Raw genomic sequence first — 19240 nt, 5'->3', positions numbered from 1 at the left:
GAATACCACAGACAAGGTTTAGACCTTCCGGATTCTCTTGAATGCCGCCATCATTCTAGCTTACGCCACGAAGATTCTGGTTAGGAGATCTAAGAGATATTCATTCTAGCTTAATTCATGTAGAACAGAAGTGTTTGTCAGGCACGCGTTCATAAGGGAGAAGGATGATGAGCGTCACACATAATCATCACCTTCATCACGTTCTTGGGTGCGAATGGATATCTTAGAAGCGAAATAAGAAGAATTGAATAGAAAACAGTAGTACTTTGCATTAATCTTTGAGGAACAGCAGAGCTCCACACCTTAATCTATGGAGTGTAGAAACTCTACCGTATGAAAATACATAAGTGATAGGTCCAGGCATGGCCGTGTGGCCAGCCCCCATGGTCTAAGAACAATGCGTTCCAAGATGCCTAATACAATAGTAAGAGGTCCTATTTATAATAAACTAGCTACTAGGGTTTACATGAGTAAGTATTTGATGTATAAATCCACTTCCGGGGCCCACTTGGTGTGTGTTTGGGCTGAGCTTAAGTGTTGTACGTGCAGAGGCCATTTGTGGAGTTGAACGCCAGTTTCTGTGCCAGTTTGGGCGTTCAACTCTGGTTTTGGATCCTTTTCTGGCGCTGGACGCCAGATTTGGGCAGAAGGCTGGCGTTGAGCGCCAGTTTACGTCGTCAATTCTTGGCCAAAGTATGGACTATTATATATTGCTGGAAAGCCCTGGATGTCTACTTTCCAACGCAATTAGAAGCGCGCTATTTCGAGTTCTGTAGCTCCAGAAAATCCACTTTGAGTGCAGGGAGGTCAGAATCCAACAGCATCAGCAGTCCTTCTTCAACCTCTGAATCTGATTTTTGCTCAAGTCCCTCAATTTCAGCCAGAAAATACCTAAAATTACAGAAAAACACACAAACTCATAGTAAAGTCCAGAAATGTGAATTTAACATAAAAACAAAGGAAAACATCCCTAAAAGTAACTAGATCCTACTAAAAACATACTAAAAACAATGCCAAAAAGCGTATAAATTATCCGCTCATCACCGTGCGAGCGTGCCGAAAATCAGGTCGTTGAGGCTTGCTTTAGCTAAACTATTCAAGATAGCGTCGTTTAAAGAACGAGGGTAAGCACAACGTAAAAAAAAAGGTGCAACACAAGGACTTCCCAGGAGGTCACCCATCCTAGTACTACTCTCGGCCAAGCACGCTTAACTGCGGAGTTCTGATAGGATCCGGTGCATTAGTGCTGGTATGATCGCACCTATTAAAGTTTGCGCACATAATTATCATAAGCATCTCTTGCGACGTAGGGTAAGTCGAGCTGCGAATCCCTGCGGGCCCGTGCGAGCTTCCCGAAAATCAGGTCATTGAGGCTCGCTTTAGCTAAACTATTCAAGATAGCATCGTTTAAAGAACGAGAGTAAGCACGACGTAAAAAAAAAAAGTGCAACACGAGGACTTCCCAGGAGGTCACCCATCCTAGTACTACTCTCGCCCAAGCATGCTTAACTGCGGAGTTCAGATGGGATCCGGTGCATTAGTGCTGGTATGATCACACCTGTTAAAGTATGCGCACACAATTATCATAAGTATGTCTCGCGACGTAGAGTAAGTCGAGCTGCGAATCCCTGCGGGGCCCGTGCGAGCTTGCCGAAAATCAGGTAATTGAGGCACGCTTTAGCTAAACTATTCAAGATACCGTCGTTTAAAGAACGAGGGTAAGCACGACGTAAAAAAAAAAGGTGCAACACGAGGACTTCCGTCACCTATCCTAGTACTACTCTCGCCCAAGCACGCTTAACTACGGAGTTCTGATGGGATCCGGTGAGTTAGCACTGGTATGATCGCACCTGTTAAAGTATGCGCACACAATTATCATAAGCATGTCTCGCGACGTAGGGTAAGTCGAGCTGCGAATCCCTGCGGGGATCGTGCGAGCTTGCTGAAAATCAGGTAATTGAGGCTCGCTTTAGCTAAACTATTCAAGATAGCGTCGTTTAAAGAACGAGGGTAAGCACGACGTAAATAAAAAAAAAAAATAAGAGGTGCAACACGAGGACTTCCTAGGAGGTCACCCATCCTAGTACTACTCTCGCCCAAGCACGCTTAACTGTGGAGTTCTGATGGGATCCGGTGCATTAATGTTGGTATAATTGCACCTATCAAAGTATGCGAAAATAATTGTCATAAGCATGTCTTGCAACGTAGGGTAAGTCGAGCTGCGAATCCCTGCGGCGCCCGTGCGAGATTGCCGAAAATCAGGTCATTGAGGCTCGCTCTAGCTAAACTATTCAAGATAGCGTCGTTTAAAGAACGAGAGTAAGCACGACGTAAAAAAAAAAGGTGCAACACGAGGACTTCCCAGGAGGTCACCCATCCTAGTACTACTCTCGCCCAAGCATACTTAACTGCGGAGTTCAGATGGGATCCGGTGCATTAGTGCTGGTATGATCACACCTGTTAAAGTATGCGCACACAATTATCATAAGTATGTCTCGCGACGTAGGGTAAGTCAAGCTGTGAATCCCTGCGGGGCCCGTGCGAGCTTGCCGAAAATCAGGTAATTGAGGCTCGCTTTAGCTAAACTATTCAAGATACCGTCGTTTAAAGAACGAGGGTAAGCACGACGTAAAAAAAAAAGGTGCAACACGAGGACTTCCGTCACCTATCCTAGTACTACTCTCGCCCAAGCACGCTTAACTACGGAGTTCTGATGGGATCCGGTGAGTTAGCACTGGTATGATCGCACCTGTTAAATTATGCGCACACAATTATCATAAGCATGTCTCGCGACATAGGGTAAGTCGAGCTGCGAATCCCTGCGGGGATCGTGCGAGCTTGCTGAAAATCAGGTAATTGAGGCTCGCTTTAGCTAAACTATTCAAGATAGCGTCGTTTAAAGAACGAGGGTAAGCACGACGTAAATAAAAAAAAAAATAAGAGGTGCAACACGAGGACTTCCTAGGAGGTCACCCATCCTAGTACTACTCTCGCCCAAGCACGCTTAACTGCGGAGTTCTGATGGGATCCGGTGCATTAGTATTGGTATAATTGCACCTATCAAAGTATGCGAAAATAATTGTCATAAGCATGTCTTGCAACGTAGGGTAAGTCGAGCTGCGAATCCCTGCGGCGCCCGTGCGAGATTGCCAAAAATCAGGTCATTGAGGCTCGCTCTAGCTAAACTATTCAAGATAGCGTCGTTTAAAGAACGAGAGTAAGCACGACGTAAAAAAAATAAAAAAATAAAAAAGAAAAAGGTGCAATACGAGGACTTCCCAGGAGGTCACCCATCCTAGTACTACTCTCGCCCAAGCACGCTTAACTGCGGAGTTCTGATGGGATCCGGTGCATTAGTGCTGGTATGATCGCACCTGTTAAAGTATGCGCACACAATTATCATAAGCATGTCTCGCGATGTAGGGTAAGTCGAGCTGCGAATCCCTGCGTGGCCCGTGCGAGCTTGCCGAAAATCAGGTCATTGAGGCTCGCTTTAGCTAAACTATTCAAGATAGTGCCGTTTAAAGAACGAGGGTAAGCACGACGTTAAAAAAAAAGGTGCGACACCAGGACTTCCCAGAAGGTCACCCATCCTAGTACTACTCTCGCCCAAGCACGGTTAAATGCAGAGTTCTGATGGGATCCGGTGCATTAGTGCTGGTATGATCACACCTATTAAAATATGCGCACATAATTGTCATAAGCATGTCTCGCGATGTAGGGTAAGTCGAGCTGCAAATCCTTGCGGGGCCCGTGCGAGCTTGCCGAAAATCAGGTAATTGACGCCTGCTTTAGCTAAACTATTCAAGATAGAGTCGTTTAAAGAACGAAGGTAAGAACGACGTAAAAAAAAAAAGGTGCAACATGAGGACTTCCCAGAAGGTCACCCATCCTAGTACTACTCTCGCGCAAGCAAGCTTAACTGCGGAGTTCTGATGGGATCCGGTGCATTAGTGCTGGTATGATCGCACCTGTTAAAGTATGCGCACACAATTATCATAAGCATGTCTCGCGACGTAGGGTAAGTCGAGCTGTGAATCCATACGGGCCCAGGCGAGCTTGCCGAAAATTAGGTCATTGAGGCTCGCTTTAGCTAAACTATTCAAGATAGCGTCGTTTAAGGAACGAGGGTAAGCATGATGTAAGAAAAAAAAAAGAGAGAGAGAGAGAGAGAGGTGTAGCACGAGAACTTCCCAAGAGGTCACCCATCCTAGTACTACTCTCGCCCAAGCACGCTTAACTACGAAGTTCTGATGGGATCCAGTACATTAGTGCTGGTATGATCGCACCTATTAAAGTATTCGCACATAATTATCATAAGCATCTCTCGCGACGTAGGGTAAGTCGAGCTGCGAATCCCTGTGGGGCCCGTGCGAGCGTGCCGAAAATCAGGTCATTGATTCTTGCTTTAGCTAAACTATTCAAGATAGCGTCGTTTAAAGAACGAGGGTAAGCACGACGTTAAAAAAAAAAAGGTGCAACACCAGGACTTCCCAGAAGGTCACCCATTGTAACAACCCTGATTTTCGAGTACATGAGATCTTTTCTAAAAGTACGGATTTCTCCGGAAGATCAGTAAAGGGAACACCTCTGCTATATCATCAAGCATCTTAATCCTCATTATCATTATGTCATCCTTAAGCTAGAACCTCCTTTGAGTCAAGCTCGATAATGCAATCGCGAAGAACCTAGTTTTTGAACCGTATCGGTTGGCAGTTTTGATTCTAATTTTCGTAAATAGTCTCTGTTTGATGAACCGGACTCGATTCATGAGAGGAGAGAGATGATAGTATAATATTATCATTATATTAGTATTATAAAATGCTTGAATGATATTATAAGGTTACCTGGTCTGTTTTTGTTATAAACAGAAAATCGGTTTAACCGGGTTTACGGTTTACTGGTGTAGCTTAGCACCAGCACTCTCTGATGAATTTAGCAATGCTAAGGCCTCATTATACATGTTCTATTCTCATAATAAATATGTTACTAGTGTCATTTATGCTAGTAGCTCAGAAAATAATTTTTAGAGATGTTTTTACGAGTGTTCCGGTACACCTAGTTTTAGTAGTCGTACACCAGAGATATTTTAATATTATTTTAATCCACCTCCAAGCCAACCAATCACAACTCACCTTACCCCCCAAGACCTCCAAGGCTGTCTCATTTCATCATTTTGGCCGAAAATAACAAGAGAGAAAAGAGAGAAACTTTCATGAACACTTAATCTTCAAAACTTGATTTCTTCTGAACTAAAACTCAAACCAAAACTCCGATTTCACCAAAATGATCCTCTCTTCTTCCTCTACATAACCATTTAACTTATCAAGGATGGAAATAAGGTGAGATGGCTGTCTCCCTCACATTTCAATTCGGTTTTCAAGGAAAACCATGCAAAACATGTGTTTTCTTGATGTTCTTCCTTAGGAATCATGCTTAACTTGACTTGAGGGCCAAGAAACGTGAATTTCCAGCAAGTATAAGGTGAGATATCTCTTCCTAACATACTGAGTGAGATTTGGTCAGTTGAGAGTTTTTGGATTTAAAGTTGTTCTTGATGTGATTTAGGAGGAAAAAGTGCTTAAGGACCACCTGAAAGTTTAACCGAATTAGGAGCAGCAAAACCAGGTAGGGTATCACGAAATTAATCTTGATTATTTGTGTTTGAGTTGTGTGAATGTTGTATGATTTGGCTGTGCTAAAAATTGGTTGCATATATGATTGATTCTTGGTGAAAATTTGGTGAAATTTTGATGAAATTTGATGAAATTTAAGCTTTAAAGTTCATGTTCTTGGAGCAGCTGGAAAACGAAACCCTAGGCTCTGAATTGGGGTTCAATTTGTGTTAAAATCATGTAGAAAAGATGGGGTTTTAGTGGCTGGGAATTTATTTTGAATTTTGGTAAAAATCGGTTGCTGAAAAGATTGAAAAACGGGTAAAAACAGAGAAAGAATCTGAAGAATTTATGAAGAACACGAAGAACACTTTGAGTGTGGTGAAGAACAATGAAGAACACCTTTTTGATCCATAAAAGGGCAAGGAAGTAAATATTTTGGTGTTTGGGGGGTTATTTTGTAATTTCAAAAAGTTAGGGTGGTAAAAGTAGAAATATTAAAAGTTACGGGTGGTAAAAAGTGAATTTTAAAGGTTAAAGGTTAAAGTAAAGTTGATTTTCGAAAATTTAATAATAAAATAATAAAATATTAAATAATAATATTTAATTAAAAATAATATTTTAATAAAAATAATAAAATAATGCGGAAAAGGCAGTTTTCTGTAAAAACTTTAGAAAGACAACTTTAAGCACAGAATCTCATAATTACCTTCATAAAACACTTAGGGAGTGGTAAGAACATATTAGTAAGGCAAAGATAAAAGAAAGATAAAAGGTTGAAGAAAAGATAAAAACTAAAGAAAAGTCTGTAAGGTTTTAATAACAGAAAAATAAACAGAAATTAGTGAACGAACTAGGGCAACATAGTTAGTCCTTGAGTTGCGACTAGGGTTAGGTATTATATGAAAAGTTAAACTATTTCAGTATAGACTTAATGAACCTATACTTGGGACAGGCGAACTATTCATACCGAAATTTACATAAACTTTAAATACATACGTTAAGCAGAGAAATCAGAGTAGAGTAGAGAAACACAGAAAATAGAGTAACCAGAGTAAAGTAAAGAGATAAAGAGAAAAAGAGTAATATAGATACAGATGAAAAGAGTAATTAGAGAAGAGAAAAGAGATACAGAGAACAGAGTAATTAAAACAGAGTAAAGAGATACAAAGAAAAGAGAAACCAGAACAGAGTAAAGAGATATAAAGAGAAGAGTAATATAATATAAAGAGCTATATATATATATATATTAGTTGCTTAATGCAACCCAGAGCTATATTTATATATATATATATATATTAGTTGCTTGATGCAACCCAGAGCTATATTTATATATATATTAGTTGCTTGATGCAACCCAGAGCTATATTTAATATATATTAGTTGCTTAATGCAACCCAGAGCTTCTGTAGGGAAACTAAGTTATCTACAGCTATTTTCCGCTTCCCCAGAGCAGAGCAGAGTATATATATATTTTCCTGCAGTAAGCAGAGGCTGTCTCAAATGAGCGGCTATTATTATATGTGCATTTATTTAGGAACGGAAAATCGTATTCGGGAAATCGGGATTACTCGTGACCGGATAAATGTCGGGATTGCGGGCAGCCAACCGACACATGAGCTCATGGCCTGTGCTAGGGCTAGACATGCATCATTCTTGTCTGCGCATCATTCTCTGTTGCATTCCTTTCTGTGTGTGATCTACTTCTTAATGTTTGTCTGCTCGTATGCTATTTCTGTGCTTTATTTTCTTGTATTCTTTTGTTTGTGTTCTGCTTTCTGTTGTCTCTACTTTCTCTTTCTATCTTTATCTTCTGTTTACTGCTTCGCTATATTATGTTATTGGTCTACTAATCGACCCCAAATAAATGAACGTAACTAATAACCCCGGCCCTACTAAGAACTCCCCAATTCTTACCCCTTCTCCATCCCTTCCCCCTTCAGATGGAAGTAAGAGTACCTTACCATAGTTCGCTGATGACCGTTCGCAAGAAGAGGATTCTGCTCTAGATAGTCTTCTGAGTCTAGGGTGAATATCGTTCTCTGATTATATGTATATACTGTGAGACCAGCCAACGTCTGCACCCCGTTCGTATGCGCACTTTAACCTAAATCCTGTGTACGAGATTCCTATTGTGTGGCTACTTCATGAGGTACCAGAGAGACGTCCTGTGGAAAAGTCTGATCGTGCAGAGGAGTAGCAGATGATGTTCTATCTTTTGTTGACGTTCCACCTGACTTGAGTTTTGAAGACCTAGAACGTACTTTCCCTCGCTTTAGTAGTTTAGAGGGACTATGTGAGTATAGAGTCTAGGCTAGCCTAGGTGCCAGCTTAGAGACCTCTTGAACAGGTCAGGACCTGGGATGTTGTATGTATATACATGTATATAGATATTATCTAGCTATATCTAGGGGTGTTCTAACTAAAGGTCTATACTCTAATAAAGGCTGAATCACCGAATGTTGTCAACTACTTGTGATGTATTTATGTGTGGTTGTTTATAACTGTTTTATCTGTTATTACTTGTGAATTGATTATAAATGATTCTGTCTAATAATCCAAACGTTTTCAAAAAAAATACACCACGCAAATTAACTACGCGTTTAACAACGAATCAGGCTCATATGATAAATAATAGAGAATAATTAGGAAGACAAATTGGTAGCGCTCAGTTTCCGGTATGATCTAAACATATTGAAAATTGGGTCGTTACACCCATCCTAGTACTACTCTCGCCCAAGCACGGTTAAATGCAGAGTTCTGATGGGATCCGGTGCATTAGTGCTGGTATGATCACACCTATTAAAGTATGCGCACATAATTGTCATAAGCATATCTCGCGACGTAGGGTAAGTCGAGCTGCAAATCCCTGCGGGGCCCGTGCGAGCTTGCCGAAAATCAGGTAATTGAGGCTCGCTTTAGCTAAACTATTCAAGATAGAGTCGTTTAAAGAACGAAGGTAAGAACGACGTAAAAAAAAAGGTGCAACACGAGGACTTCCCAGGAGGTCACCCATCCTAGTACTACTCTCGCGCAAGCAAGCTTAACTGCGGAGTTCTGATGGGATCCGGTGCATTAGTGCTGGTATGATCGCACCTATTAATGTATCCGCACACAATTATCATAAGCATGTCTCGCGACGTAGGGTAAGTCGAGCTGCGAATCCCTGCGGGCCCGGGCGAGCTTGCCGAAAATCAGGTCATTGAGGGTTGCTTTAGCTAAACTATTCAAGATAGCGTCGTTTAAGGAACGAGGGTAAGCACGACGTAAAAAAAAAAAAAAAAAAAAAGAGAGAGAGGTGCAGCACGAGAACTTCCCAAGAGGTCACCCATCCTAGTACTACTCTCGCCCAAGCACGCTTAACTGCGAAGTTCTTATGGGATCCGGTACATTAGTGCTGGTATGATCGCACCTATTAAAGTATTCGCACATAATTATCATAAGCATCTCTCGCGATGTAGGGTAAGTCGAGCTGCGAATCCCTGCGGGGCCCGTGCGAGCGTGCCGAAAATCAGGTCGTTGAGGCTTGCTTTAGCTAAACTATTCAAGATAGCGTTGTTTAAAGAACGAGGGTAAGCACGACGTAAAAAAAAAAGGTGCAACACAAGGAATTCCCAGGAGGTCACCCATCCTAGTACTACTCTCACCCAAGCACGCTTAACTGCGGAGTTCTGATAGGATCTGGTGCATTAGTGCTGGTATGATCGCACCTATTAAAGTTTGCGCACATAATTATCATAAGCATCTCTCGCGACGTAGGGTAAGTCGAGCTGCGAATCCCTGCGGGCCCGTGCGAGCTTCCCGAAAATCAGGTCATTGAGGCCCGCTTTAGCTAAACTATTCAAGATAGCGTCGTTTAAAGAACGAGAGTAAGCACGACGTAAAAAAAAAGGTGCAACACGAGGACTTCCCAGGAGGTCACCCATCCTAGTACTACTCTCGCCCAAGCACGCTTAACTGTGGAGTTCTGATGGGATCCGGTGCATTAGTGCTGGTATGATCACACATGTTAAAGTATGCGCACACAATTATCATAAGTATGTCTCGCGACGTAGGGTAAGTCGAGCTGCGAATCCCTGCGGGGCCCGTGCGAGCTTGCCGAAAATCAGGTAATTGAGGCTTGCTTTAGCTAAACTATTCAAGATAGCGTCGTTTAAAGAACGAGGGTAAGCACGACGTAAGAAAAAAAAAGCTGTAACACGAGGACTTCCCAGGAGGTCACCCATCCTAGTACAACTCTCGCCGAAGCACGCTTAACTACAGAGTTCTGATGGGATCCGGTGCATTAATGCTGGTATGATCACACCTATTAAAGTATGCGCACATAATTATCATAAGCATGTCTCGCGACGTAGGGTAAGTCGAGCTGCGAATCCCTGCGGGGCCTGTGCGAGCTTGCCAAAAATCAGGTAATTGAGGGTTGCTTTAGCTAAACTATTCAAGATAGTGTCGTTTAAAGAACGAGGGTAAGAAGGACGTAAAAAAAAAAAGGTGCAACACGAGGACATCCCAGGAGGTCACCCATCCTAGTACTACTCTCGCGCAAGCAAGCTTAACTGCGGAGTTCTAATGGGATCTGGTGCATTAGTGCTGGTATGATCGCACCTGTTAAAGTATGCGCACACAATTATCATAAGCATGTCTCGCGACGTAGGGTAAGTCGAGCTGCGAATCCCTGCGGGCCCGGGCGAGCTTGCCAAAAATCAGGTCATTGAGGCTCGCTTAAGCTAAACTATTCAAGATAGAGTCGTTTAAAGAACGAAGGTAAGAACGACGTAAAAAAAAAGGTGCAACACGAGGACTTCCCAGGAGGTCACCCATCCTAGTACTACTCTCGCGCAAGCAAGCTTAACTACGGAGTTCTGATGGGATCCGGTGCATTAGTGCTGGTATGATCGCACCTGTTAATGTATGCGCACACAATTATCATAAGCATGTCTTGCGACGTAGGGTAAGTCGAGCTGCGAATCCCTGCGGGCCCGGGCGAGCTTGCCAAAAATCAGGTCATTGAAGGATGCTTTAGCTAAACTATTCAAGATAGCGTCATTTAACGAACGAGGGAAAGCACGACGTAAAAAAAAAAAAAAGAGAGAGAGGTGCAGCACGAGAACTTCCCAAGAGGTCACCCATCCTAGTACTACTCTCGCCCATGCACGCTTAACTGCGAAGTTCTTATGGGATCCGGTACATTAGTGCTGGTATGATCGCACCTATTAAAGTATTCGCACATAATTATCATAAGCATCTCTCGCGATGTAGGGTAAGTCGAGCTGCGAATCCCTGCGGGGCCCGTGCGAGCGTGCCAAAAATCAGGTCGTTGAGGCTTGCTTTAGCTAAACTATTCAAGATAGCGTCGTTTAAAGAACGAGGGTAAGCACGACGTAAAAAAAAAGGTGTAACACAAGGACTTCCCAGGAGGTCACCCATCCTAGTACTACTCTCGCCCAAGCACGCTTAACTGCGGAGTTCTGATAGGATCCGGTGCATTAGTGCTGGTATGATCGCACCTATTAAAGTTTGCGCACATAATTATCATAAGCATCTCTCGCGACGTAGGGTAAGTCGAGCTGCGAATCCCTGCGGGCCCGTGCGAGCTTCCCGAAAATCGTAAAAAAAAAGGTGCAACACGAGGACTTCCCAGGAGGTCAACCATCCTAGTACTACTCTCGCCCAAGCACGCTTAACTGTGGAGTTCTGATGGATCCGGTGCATTAGTGCTGGTATGATCACACATGTTAAAGTATGCGCACACAATTATCATTAGTATGTCTCGCGACGTAGGGTAAGTCGAGCTGCGAATCCCTGCGGGGCCCGTGCGAGCTTGTCGAAAATCAGGTAATTGAGGCTTGCTTTAGCTAAACTATTCAAGATAGCGTCGTTTAAAGAACGAGGGTAAGCACGACGTAAGAAAAAAAAAAGCTGTAACACGAGGACTTCCCAGGAGGTCACCCATCCTAGTACAACTCTCGCCGAAGCACGCTTAACTACAGAGTTCTGATGGGATCCGGTGCATTAATGCTGGTATGATCACACCTATTAAAGTATGCGCACATAATTATCATAAGCATGTCTCGCGACGTAGGGTAAGTCGAGCTGCGAATCCCTGCGGGGCCTGTGCGAGCTTGCCAAAAATCAGGTAATTGAGGGTCGCTTTAGCTAAACTATTCAAGATAGTGTCGTTTAAAGAACGAGGGTAAGAAGGACGTAAAAAAAAAAAGGTGCAACACGAGGACATCCCAGGAGGTCACCCATCCTAGTACTACTCTCGCGCAAGCAAGCTTAACTGCGGAGTTCTAATGGGATCTGCTGCATTAGTGCTGGTATGATCGCACCTGTTAAAGTATGCGCACACAATTATCATAAGCATGTCTCGCGACGTAGGGTAAGTCGAGCTGCGAATCCCTGCGGGCCCGGGCGAGCTTGCCGAAAATCAGGTCATTGAGGCTCGCTTAAGCTAAACTATTCAAGATAGAGTCGTTTAAAGAACGAAGGTAAGAACGACGTAAAAAAAAAGGTGCAACACGAGGACTTCCCAGGAGGTCACCCATCCTAGTACTACTCTCGCGCAAGCAAGCTTAACTACGGAGTTCTGATGGGATCCGGTGCATTAGTGCTGGTATGATCGCACCTGTTAATGTATGCGCACACAATTATCATAAGCATGTCTTGCGACGTAGGGTAAGTCGAGCTGCGAATCCCTGCGGGCCCGGGCGAGCTTGCTGAAAATCAGGTCATTGAGGGATGCTTTAGCTAAACTATTCAAGATAGCGTCATTTAAGGAACGAGGGAAAGCACGACGTAAAAAAAAAAAAGAGAGAGAGGTGCAGCACGAGAACTTCCCAAGAGGTCACCCATCCTAGTACTACTCTCGCCCATGCACGCTTAACTGCGAAGTTCTTATGGGATCCGGTACATTAGTGCTGGTATGATCGCACCTATTAAAGTATTCGCACATAATTATCATAAGCATCTCTCGCGATGTAGGGTAAGTCGAGCTGCGAATCCCTGCGGGGCCCGTGCGAGCGTGCCAAAAATCAGGTCGTTGAGGCTTGCTTTAGCTAAACTATTCAAGATAGCGTCGTTTAAAGAACGAGGGTAAGCACGACGTAAAAAAAAAGGTGTAACACAAGGACTTCCCAGGAGGTCACCCATCCTAGTACTACTCTCGCCCAAGCACGCTTAACTGCGGAGTTCTGATAGGATCCGATGCATTAGTGCTGGTATGATCGCACCTATTAAAGTTTGCGCACATAATTATCATAAGCATCTCTCGCGACGTAGGGTAAGTCGAGCTGCGAATCCCTGCGGGCCCGTGCGAGCTTCCCGAAAATCAGGTCATTGAGGCTCGCTTTAGCTAAACTATTCAAGATAGCGTCGTTTAAAGAACGAGAGTAAGCACGACGTAAAAAAAAAGGTGCAACACGAGGACTTCCCAGGAGGTCACCCATCCTAGTACTACTCTCGCCCAAGCACGCTTAACTGTGGAGTTCTGATGGGATCCGGTGCATTAGTGCTGGTATGATCACACATGTTAAAGTATGCGCACACAATTATCATAAGTATGTCTCGCGACGTAGGGTTAGTCGAGCTGCGAATCCCTGCGGGGCCCGTGCGAGCTTGCCGAAAATCAGGTAATTGAGGCTTGCTTTAGTTAAACTATTCAAGATAGCGTCGTTTAAAGAACGAGGGTAAGCACGACGTAAGAAAAAAAAAAGCTGTAACACGAGGACTTCCCAGGAGGTCACCCATCCTAGTACTACTCTCGCCGAAGCACGCTTAACTACAGAGTTCTGATGGGATCCGGTGCATTAATGCTGGTATGATCACACCTATTAAAGTATGCGCATGATGCGCATAAACATGTTATGCTACGATTTAGGAAATTGCACGATCGGCAAAATTCCTTCCGGCAAGTGCACCGGTTATCGTCGTCAAGTAAAAACTCACAATAGAGTGAGGTCGAATCCCACAAGGATTGGTTGAGTGAGCAATTCGGATTAGAAGTGTGTTCTAGTTGAGCGGAATCAAGAATTGAGATGAGAATTGCGGAATGTAAAATTGGCGGGAAAAGTAAATGACAAGAAAATTAAATGGCTGAATCTTAAATTGCATGAATTAAAGAGCAGAATGTAAATTGCTGAAATTAAAAGGGAATGGGGATGATTGCAAGAATTGAATTGCAGAATGTAAAGAGAAAGTGGAAATCAGAAATGGGGAGTTCATTGGGTTTAGGAGATATTGAAATCTCCGAATCAAAACATGTAAATCTCTTCCTCAACCAATGCATTCATTGAATTTTGCTTGGCAATCTTATATGATTGGATCCCAATTCCTTGGCTCACCAATGCTCTCTAAAAACAAACAAATTCCCAATCCCTTGGTTTAAATGTTCATAAGAAGAGATGATGCTTGATCACTGATTATACCACACAATTTCATGAACCACAATTTGGTAGGATTACATGTCACAATATCCATCCAAACCCCAATCCAATCCACTGTGAGAAAGCTTCTCTAGCATGAATCCTCCATTCCTTTCCCAAGGCTCCGAAGGATTCCAAGTATGAGTAGTCTCTTTCCCAAGACAACTACTCAATGGAATTAGATCGAGAAGCTTTCTAACAAAATTCAAGAGAAAAGATTGAAGAAGAAGATAAACTATTATTGATTCATTGAATTACAATAGAGCTCCCTAACCCAATGAAAGGGGGTTTAGTGAATCATAGCTCTGAATTCAATTACAAAGAAAAAGAAACTAGCTAAAAGTGAAAGTAAAAGTCCCCCCTAACTTAACTTCTATCCTATTTATACACTTTCTATATTGAGCTTCAGTTGTGCTTCTTGGGCTTTGAGGCCTCTCCTTGCTTTCCTTTTGTCTTGGGTTTATGATCCATAATCTTGATGAGGTTGTTGATCCAAATCCTGTAACATTTATTGAGCCAACTTAGTGATAATCAAATAATGGCACATGACTCAATAAATGAGATTTCAAACTCATCAATCCCTCAGGCCCAATCCCATAAACCATGATATTCAATTGGGTTTCATACCAAAGTAAGTTTAAGTTAATAATTGTGCTCAAAGACTAACTTAAATCACAATATTTTTGGCCCAGAAACCTTTTTTCAAGAGTGGCGTTTAAGTTGTAGTTTAAGCTTAAACTGCAACTTAAACGCCAGACACTTCCAGTGATGCCATTTGTAGAAGCACGTTTAAGCTTCAGTTAAGGTTAAACTGAAGCTTAAACGTGGAAATGGAAGAAGGTAGCCCTGGAGAGTCATGTAGTCGAACACGTTTAAGCTTCAGTTTAAGGTTAAACTGAAGCTTAAACGTGGAGATAGGAAGGGCAGCCCTGGAGGTCGAACACGTTTAACCTCCAGTTTGAGGTCAAACTGGAGGTTAAACGTGGAAGCTTGGAATGGTGGCCCTGGAGGTGTCGAACACGTTTAACCTCCAGTTTGGGGTCAAACTGGAGGTTAAACGTGGAGATGGAGAGAGCAACCCTGGAGTGAAAAAACTATCGAACACGTTTAAGCTCCAGTTTGAGTCAAACTGGAGCTTAAACGTGGAATGGCCCCTGGTACTCTTCCTGGTTCTGGCGTTTAACCTCCAGTTTGAGGTCAAACTGGAGGTTAAACGTGGAACTCCTCCCTGGGTGGCATACTCATTCTGGCGTTTAACCTCCAGTTTGAGGTCAAACTGGAGGTTAAACGTGGAATGCTCCTTAAGTGAGGCTTTTCATTCTGGCGTTTAACCTCCAGTTTGAGGTCAAACTGGAGGTTAAACTTCAATCCCAGCATTTCTTATTCTTCATGATTTTGGCGTTTAAGCTCCAGTTTAGGCTTAAACTGGAACTTAAACTCCACATGTGATATTCAAGCTTCCTTTATTGATTTTGTTGCTTCCTTGCTTAGCCTCTTCTTCCCTGAAATCATCCAAACAATTGCATCAAAGTCTTGCAAAATTTCATGAGAAATCTTTCATTCATAGCATTTAAGTAATATAACTAAAACTCATGGAATTTGCATCGAAATCATATTGTTTGGATGGTTCATTACTTTGTTCTTCATTTAACCATTTTTGGTTACTTTAAGCTCAAGAAAATGCATAAAACAACTAAAACTAACAGAAAAATGCTAGTGAAACTAGCCTATGATGCCTTGGCATCACAACACCAAACTTAATACTTGCTTGTCCCTAAGCAAGTCCTGAGTTATTTGAGAAGAAAGTATGAACAGAAAGTAATTACATTGGCTATATTAGCAAGCATTTGAAGTTGATCAGAAGGGTTCTATGCAGAAAGTTGCAGCATCACTTTTTCATACTTATCAGGTAGGATTATCACTTTTTCATTGCATCCGTCAAAAATTGCTATGGCCTCCTGTTATTCTTATGTCTTTGGCACTTCTCTTTTGTTTTTCTTTTCTTTTTCTTAGAGCTTCTTTTGCTCCTTGTTTGCTTAGTGTCATGTGTTGCACAAGCCTTTGGCATTTTCTTTTTCTTATCAGTGCACTACACATATCCACTTTAGGCATTTTAGTTCACATTTCTTCTTGAGACATTGGTGCCCAGCACCTCTTTGTGTGACTAAATGTTTTGTATTGAGGTTGCTCTTGATAATGGACTTTTGGTTGATAATCCCGGGTTAGTTAACCCAAGTTACCAAGTGTTGAAACACTCCTCAGAACCTATTCATCCAAGCATATCCTTAATACATAAACACCACAGGCATTTGTCTCAGAAGTTCAAACCATTGGTGCCTAGCTTATTTTCTCAATTTTTTTTTGCTTTTTGGTTGCCTTTTTCCGTGGCTTTTTCTTTTCCTTTTTCTTTCTTTTTCATGGCCAAAGACATTTATTCATCAAGATCCATAGACAATTTTTACTTCTACATAAAAAATGATAATTCTACACTCTAATTTTAGTGATGTGACTAAACACTCAAGCATGCATACCACCACTTAATTCTACTTGATTTGTCACTAATTTAGCCAAGTTACTTTTGTTCAAGCTTTTCTTTTATTTTTTTGGAAACAGAACAAGCATGGCAGGCACTTGTTTAAGAAGGTGAAGTTATATCCAAACATCTAAGCATTCACTTTATTCAAAGCAATTAACAAAAAAAAAAAAAAAACTACACATTCCAGAAAGAGTCAACATTTACAGTTTAAACCAGAACACGCATGCTTTTGTTTAACCTTTTTAAAGAATTATCAAGGAATAATACCACCTTGTGAAATTCCTTGTTTTCTCTTTGTTGTCAGGAAACACTTTGATTTCTCCTTCTTCTTCCTAAATGTTGCTTCATGCTTTAAGGTTCTTGTTTCCTTTCCTGCAAAGAGTAATGAAGTTGCTTGCTCCTCAAGCACTTAAGTGGTTAGCTCAACTATGTGTGGGTAAGTATCGGATTCTTAAGTTGGTGTGTGAACACCAAACTTAGTCTCCCACTTACTTCTCTGTGTTCTTTGAATCCTTGAGTTATCTTGGAATGATGTTGCTACTAAGGGTTTAAAGCATTTCTGTGACTGCTTAGAATAGTTGTTCCTTTCACATAATTCAAAGGTTGTTGTGTTCAGTTGATCTTTATGGTGGAACACCAAACTTAGAGTCACACATTCCCCTTTGACTTATGGATCCATGAATTCATTGTTTGGTGTGAAACACCAAACTTAATTCTTTGCAATGCACAGAAACTACTTTACCCCTTTTATTGAAACAAATAAAAGAAACAGCAAAAAGGTATTACCTCAGGTTGGGTTGCCTCCCAACAAGCGCTTGTTTAACGTCATTAGCTTGACGGTTGTCCCTTGTTAGGGTGGATTGTAGTGCTTGACGTCCTCTCCTCTCACTATGAAAACGTCCCCTCTTGATTCATTCATGACCTCTAAATGTTCCATAGAAAGAACTTTCTTGATTGTGAACACTTGAGGGAGCTGGGAAGGAATGGTCTTGAGGCCAGGTGGGATTGGCAGATAATGACTTGAGATCACTTTATCTCCCGGAGAAAAACCTTCAGTGGGAATTTTCTTGTTTCTCCATCCTCTTGGCAATCTCCCTATCACTCTTCCCTTTCTCTTGAGGATTTCTTCATTGACCTTTATGTCAGGAGGATCCTTCTGATCTGTTTCCACTGATTCTTGTGGCTCTAACTCTTGCAACTCTTGTTTGCCTTCCAATGACTGTTTTAGAGTCTCAGCTGCTGGATTACTTTCCTCCAAACACGGATGGCTACTCTCATCTTTAGGCTTTTCAGATTCTGGTTCAGGCTCAGATGCAGGTTTGAAGACTTTGAAAATGAGCTGTTCATCATGTATTCTCAGAATTAGTTCTCCTTGTTCTACATCTATGAGCGCTCTAGTAGTGGCTAGAAATGGTCTGCCCAGAATGATAGGGTGTAAATAGCTTTCCTCCATGTCCACAATGACAAAGTCTGTGGGGAAATAATAATCTCCTACTTTCACCAGCACATTTTCAACTACCCCTTCAGCTTGCTTCTGAGTTTTGTCAGCCAGTTGTATGATTACATCAGTGGATCTCACCTCGTTCAGTTGTAGCCTCTTCATAAGAGTTAGAGGCATCACATTTATGCTAGCTCCTAGATCACAGAATCCTCTGTCAATTTTTGTTTCCCCTATGATGCAAGGGATATGAAAACTTCCTGGGTCCGTTTTCTTAGAGAGTGTGTCCTTCTTGATGAGAGCACTGCATTCTTTGTTCATTGTTACCGTTTGTCCTCCCTTCAAAACTCTTTTCTTGCTTAACAATTCCTTTAAATACTTGATGTGTGTGGGCATTTGATGAAGAATCTCAAGAAAGGGAATATTGACATGCAGAGAATTAAATGTCTCTAGAAACCTTGAATAGGTTTTCCTTTTTTCACCTCCTCCTAACCTCTCAGGAAATGGTGCTTTTGGTTGGTATACTTCCATCATGCCTTTTTGCAGATCCTTGGCTTGCTCAGTTCCACTTTCCTGCTTAACTTCTTCCACATCTTCTTTCAAGATTTCTGGTTCCTGCTGTGAGGACCTGATTCCTTCTTCTTCTGAGACTTCCTTCAATATGGTGATGGCCTTGCACTCTTCCCATCTTACTCTCTTTTGTTCCCCCTTAGGATTCTTTTCTGTGTCACTAGGGAACACTGCAGTTGATTTGGGTGCCTGTTGAGATAGCTCTCCTACTTGAGATTCCAACCTTTTGAGTTTTTCACCATGGTTTCTTAAGGTAGTTCTCACATCATCCCTGAAGCTCTTCAATTCAATTATGTCTTGGCTCATGGTTGCCATCATTCCTTCCATCCGGTTTAATTGATCTTGAAATTGTTGGTTCGGATTAGGTTGGGTATGTTGATTATTTTGGCCATGATATGATGATTGGGGGTAAGTGTTTTGTGTGGCTTGGTATGATCTTTGGTTGGAGTTTTGGTATGTGGAATTGTTTTGTTGGTTGTGGTTGTAAGGTTTGTGGTTTTGTGGTTGGGTTTGTTGGTTTCCCCACCCAAAGTTTGGGTGGTTTCTCCAGCCTGGGTTGTAAGTGTTGGAGTGTGGATCATATGATTGCCTTTGTTGGTTTCCCACATAGTTAACCTCATCCCAATCACCTCCTTCAATGCCTACTTCCTCTTGATCT

At 42.1% G+C, this 19240-nt stretch overlaps 26 non-coding genes and 2 pseudogenes across 26 annotated transcripts; all 28 read right to left on the bottom strand.

Moving 5' to 3' along the window:
• Positions 1–1144: 1144 nt before the first annotated feature.
• On the bottom strand, positions 1145–1263 carry LOC112761010 (5S ribosomal RNA). The gene has a single exon (XR_003181420.1). It is a non-coding gene; the product is annotated as a 5S ribosomal RNA (ribosomal RNA).
• Positions 1264–1441: 178 nt separating this feature from the next.
• LOC112759907 (5S ribosomal RNA) lies at positions 1442–1560 on the bottom strand. Its single transcript, XR_003180371.1, has one exon. It is a non-coding gene; the product is annotated as a 5S ribosomal RNA (ribosomal RNA).
• Positions 1561–1739: 179 nt separating this feature from the next.
• On the bottom strand, positions 1740–1852 carry LOC112759464 (5S ribosomal RNA; annotated as a pseudogene).
• Positions 1853–2042: 190 nt separating this feature from the next.
• Positions 2043–2161, bottom strand: LOC112762106 (5S ribosomal RNA). The gene has a single exon (XR_003182460.1). It is a non-coding gene; the product is annotated as a 5S ribosomal RNA (ribosomal RNA).
• A 179-nt stretch (positions 2162–2340) lies between these two features.
• LOC112760059 (5S ribosomal RNA) lies at positions 2341–2459 on the bottom strand. Its single transcript, XR_003180516.1, has one exon. It is a non-coding gene; the product is annotated as a 5S ribosomal RNA (ribosomal RNA).
• Positions 2460–2638: 179 nt separating this feature from the next.
• LOC112759463 (5S ribosomal RNA) lies at positions 2639–2751 on the bottom strand (annotated as a pseudogene).
• Positions 2752–2940: 189 nt separating this feature from the next.
• Positions 2941–3059, bottom strand: LOC112761138 (5S ribosomal RNA). Its single transcript, XR_003181547.1, has one exon. It is a non-coding gene; the product is annotated as a 5S ribosomal RNA (ribosomal RNA).
• A 198-nt stretch (positions 3060–3257) lies between these two features.
• LOC112761917 (5S ribosomal RNA) lies at positions 3258–3376 on the bottom strand. Its single transcript, XR_003182287.1, has one exon. It is a non-coding gene; the product is annotated as a 5S ribosomal RNA (ribosomal RNA).
• A 179-nt stretch (positions 3377–3555) lies between these two features.
• LOC112762276 (5S ribosomal RNA) lies at positions 3556–3674 on the bottom strand. The gene has a single exon (XR_003182618.1). It is a non-coding gene; the product is annotated as a 5S ribosomal RNA (ribosomal RNA).
• Positions 3675–3854: 180 nt separating this feature from the next.
• Positions 3855–3973, bottom strand: LOC112762251 (5S ribosomal RNA). The gene has a single exon (XR_003182596.1). It is a non-coding gene; the product is annotated as a 5S ribosomal RNA (ribosomal RNA).
• A 199-nt stretch (positions 3974–4172) lies between these two features.
• On the bottom strand, positions 4173–4291 carry LOC112762136 (5S ribosomal RNA). The gene has a single exon (XR_003182488.1). It is a non-coding gene; the product is annotated as a 5S ribosomal RNA (ribosomal RNA).
• A 4303-nt stretch (positions 4292–8594) lies between these two features.
• LOC112761194 (5S ribosomal RNA) lies at positions 8595–8713 on the bottom strand. Its single transcript, XR_003181601.1, has one exon. It is a non-coding gene; the product is annotated as a 5S ribosomal RNA (ribosomal RNA).
• A 197-nt stretch (positions 8714–8910) lies between these two features.
• Positions 8911–9029, bottom strand: LOC112760973 (5S ribosomal RNA). Its single transcript, XR_003181385.1, has one exon. It is a non-coding gene; the product is annotated as a 5S ribosomal RNA (ribosomal RNA).
• Positions 9030–9208: 179 nt separating this feature from the next.
• On the bottom strand, positions 9209–9327 carry LOC112761746 (5S ribosomal RNA). Its single transcript, XR_003182125.1, has one exon. It is a non-coding gene; the product is annotated as a 5S ribosomal RNA (ribosomal RNA).
• Positions 9328–9504: 177 nt separating this feature from the next.
• On the bottom strand, positions 9505–9623 carry LOC112760048 (5S ribosomal RNA). Its single transcript, XR_003180505.1, has one exon. It is a non-coding gene; the product is annotated as a 5S ribosomal RNA (ribosomal RNA).
• Positions 9624–9804: 181 nt separating this feature from the next.
• On the bottom strand, positions 9805–9923 carry LOC112762307 (5S ribosomal RNA). The gene has a single exon (XR_003182647.1). It is a non-coding gene; the product is annotated as a 5S ribosomal RNA (ribosomal RNA).
• A 180-nt stretch (positions 9924–10103) lies between these two features.
• On the bottom strand, positions 10104–10222 carry LOC112759256 (5S ribosomal RNA). Its single transcript, XR_003180035.1, has one exon. It is a non-coding gene; the product is annotated as a 5S ribosomal RNA (ribosomal RNA).
• A 177-nt stretch (positions 10223–10399) lies between these two features.
• Positions 10400–10518, bottom strand: LOC112761357 (5S ribosomal RNA). The gene has a single exon (XR_003181756.1). It is a non-coding gene; the product is annotated as a 5S ribosomal RNA (ribosomal RNA).
• Positions 10519–10708: 190 nt separating this feature from the next.
• On the bottom strand, positions 10709–10827 carry LOC112761626 (5S ribosomal RNA). Its single transcript, XR_003182014.1, has one exon. It is a non-coding gene; the product is annotated as a 5S ribosomal RNA (ribosomal RNA).
• A 178-nt stretch (positions 10828–11005) lies between these two features.
• LOC112760725 (5S ribosomal RNA) lies at positions 11006–11124 on the bottom strand. The gene has a single exon (XR_003181152.1). It is a non-coding gene; the product is annotated as a 5S ribosomal RNA (ribosomal RNA).
• Positions 11125–11231: 107 nt separating this feature from the next.
• LOC112762295 (5S ribosomal RNA) lies at positions 11232–11349 on the bottom strand. The gene has a single exon (XR_003182635.1). It is a non-coding gene; the product is annotated as a 5S ribosomal RNA (ribosomal RNA).
• A 182-nt stretch (positions 11350–11531) lies between these two features.
• On the bottom strand, positions 11532–11650 carry LOC112762306 (5S ribosomal RNA). Its single transcript, XR_003182646.1, has one exon. It is a non-coding gene; the product is annotated as a 5S ribosomal RNA (ribosomal RNA).
• A 180-nt stretch (positions 11651–11830) lies between these two features.
• On the bottom strand, positions 11831–11949 carry LOC112759447 (5S ribosomal RNA). Its single transcript, XR_003180197.1, has one exon. It is a non-coding gene; the product is annotated as a 5S ribosomal RNA (ribosomal RNA).
• A 177-nt stretch (positions 11950–12126) lies between these two features.
• Positions 12127–12245, bottom strand: LOC112761345 (5S ribosomal RNA). The gene has a single exon (XR_003181745.1). It is a non-coding gene; the product is annotated as a 5S ribosomal RNA (ribosomal RNA).
• A 188-nt stretch (positions 12246–12433) lies between these two features.
• On the bottom strand, positions 12434–12552 carry LOC112761615 (5S ribosomal RNA). The gene has a single exon (XR_003182003.1). It is a non-coding gene; the product is annotated as a 5S ribosomal RNA (ribosomal RNA).
• Positions 12553–12730: 178 nt separating this feature from the next.
• On the bottom strand, positions 12731–12849 carry LOC112761960 (5S ribosomal RNA). Its single transcript, XR_003182326.1, has one exon. It is a non-coding gene; the product is annotated as a 5S ribosomal RNA (ribosomal RNA).
• Positions 12850–13026: 177 nt separating this feature from the next.
• LOC112760035 (5S ribosomal RNA) lies at positions 13027–13145 on the bottom strand. The gene has a single exon (XR_003180493.1). It is a non-coding gene; the product is annotated as a 5S ribosomal RNA (ribosomal RNA).
• A 182-nt stretch (positions 13146–13327) lies between these two features.
• On the bottom strand, positions 13328–13446 carry LOC112762193 (5S ribosomal RNA). Its single transcript, XR_003182541.1, has one exon. It is a non-coding gene; the product is annotated as a 5S ribosomal RNA (ribosomal RNA).
• Positions 13447–19240: the final 5794 nt, after the last annotated feature.

The sequence above is a fragment of the Arachis hypogaea genome, chromosome 16 (assembly GCF_003086295.3).
Source record: "Arachis hypogaea cultivar Tifrunner chromosome 16, arahy.Tifrunner.gnm2.J5K5, whole genome shotgun sequence".
Classification (NCBI taxonomy): domain Eukaryota; kingdom Viridiplantae; phylum Streptophyta; class Magnoliopsida; order Fabales; family Fabaceae; genus Arachis; species Arachis hypogaea.
This window is presented reverse-complemented; position numbering and strand designations above follow the sequence as displayed.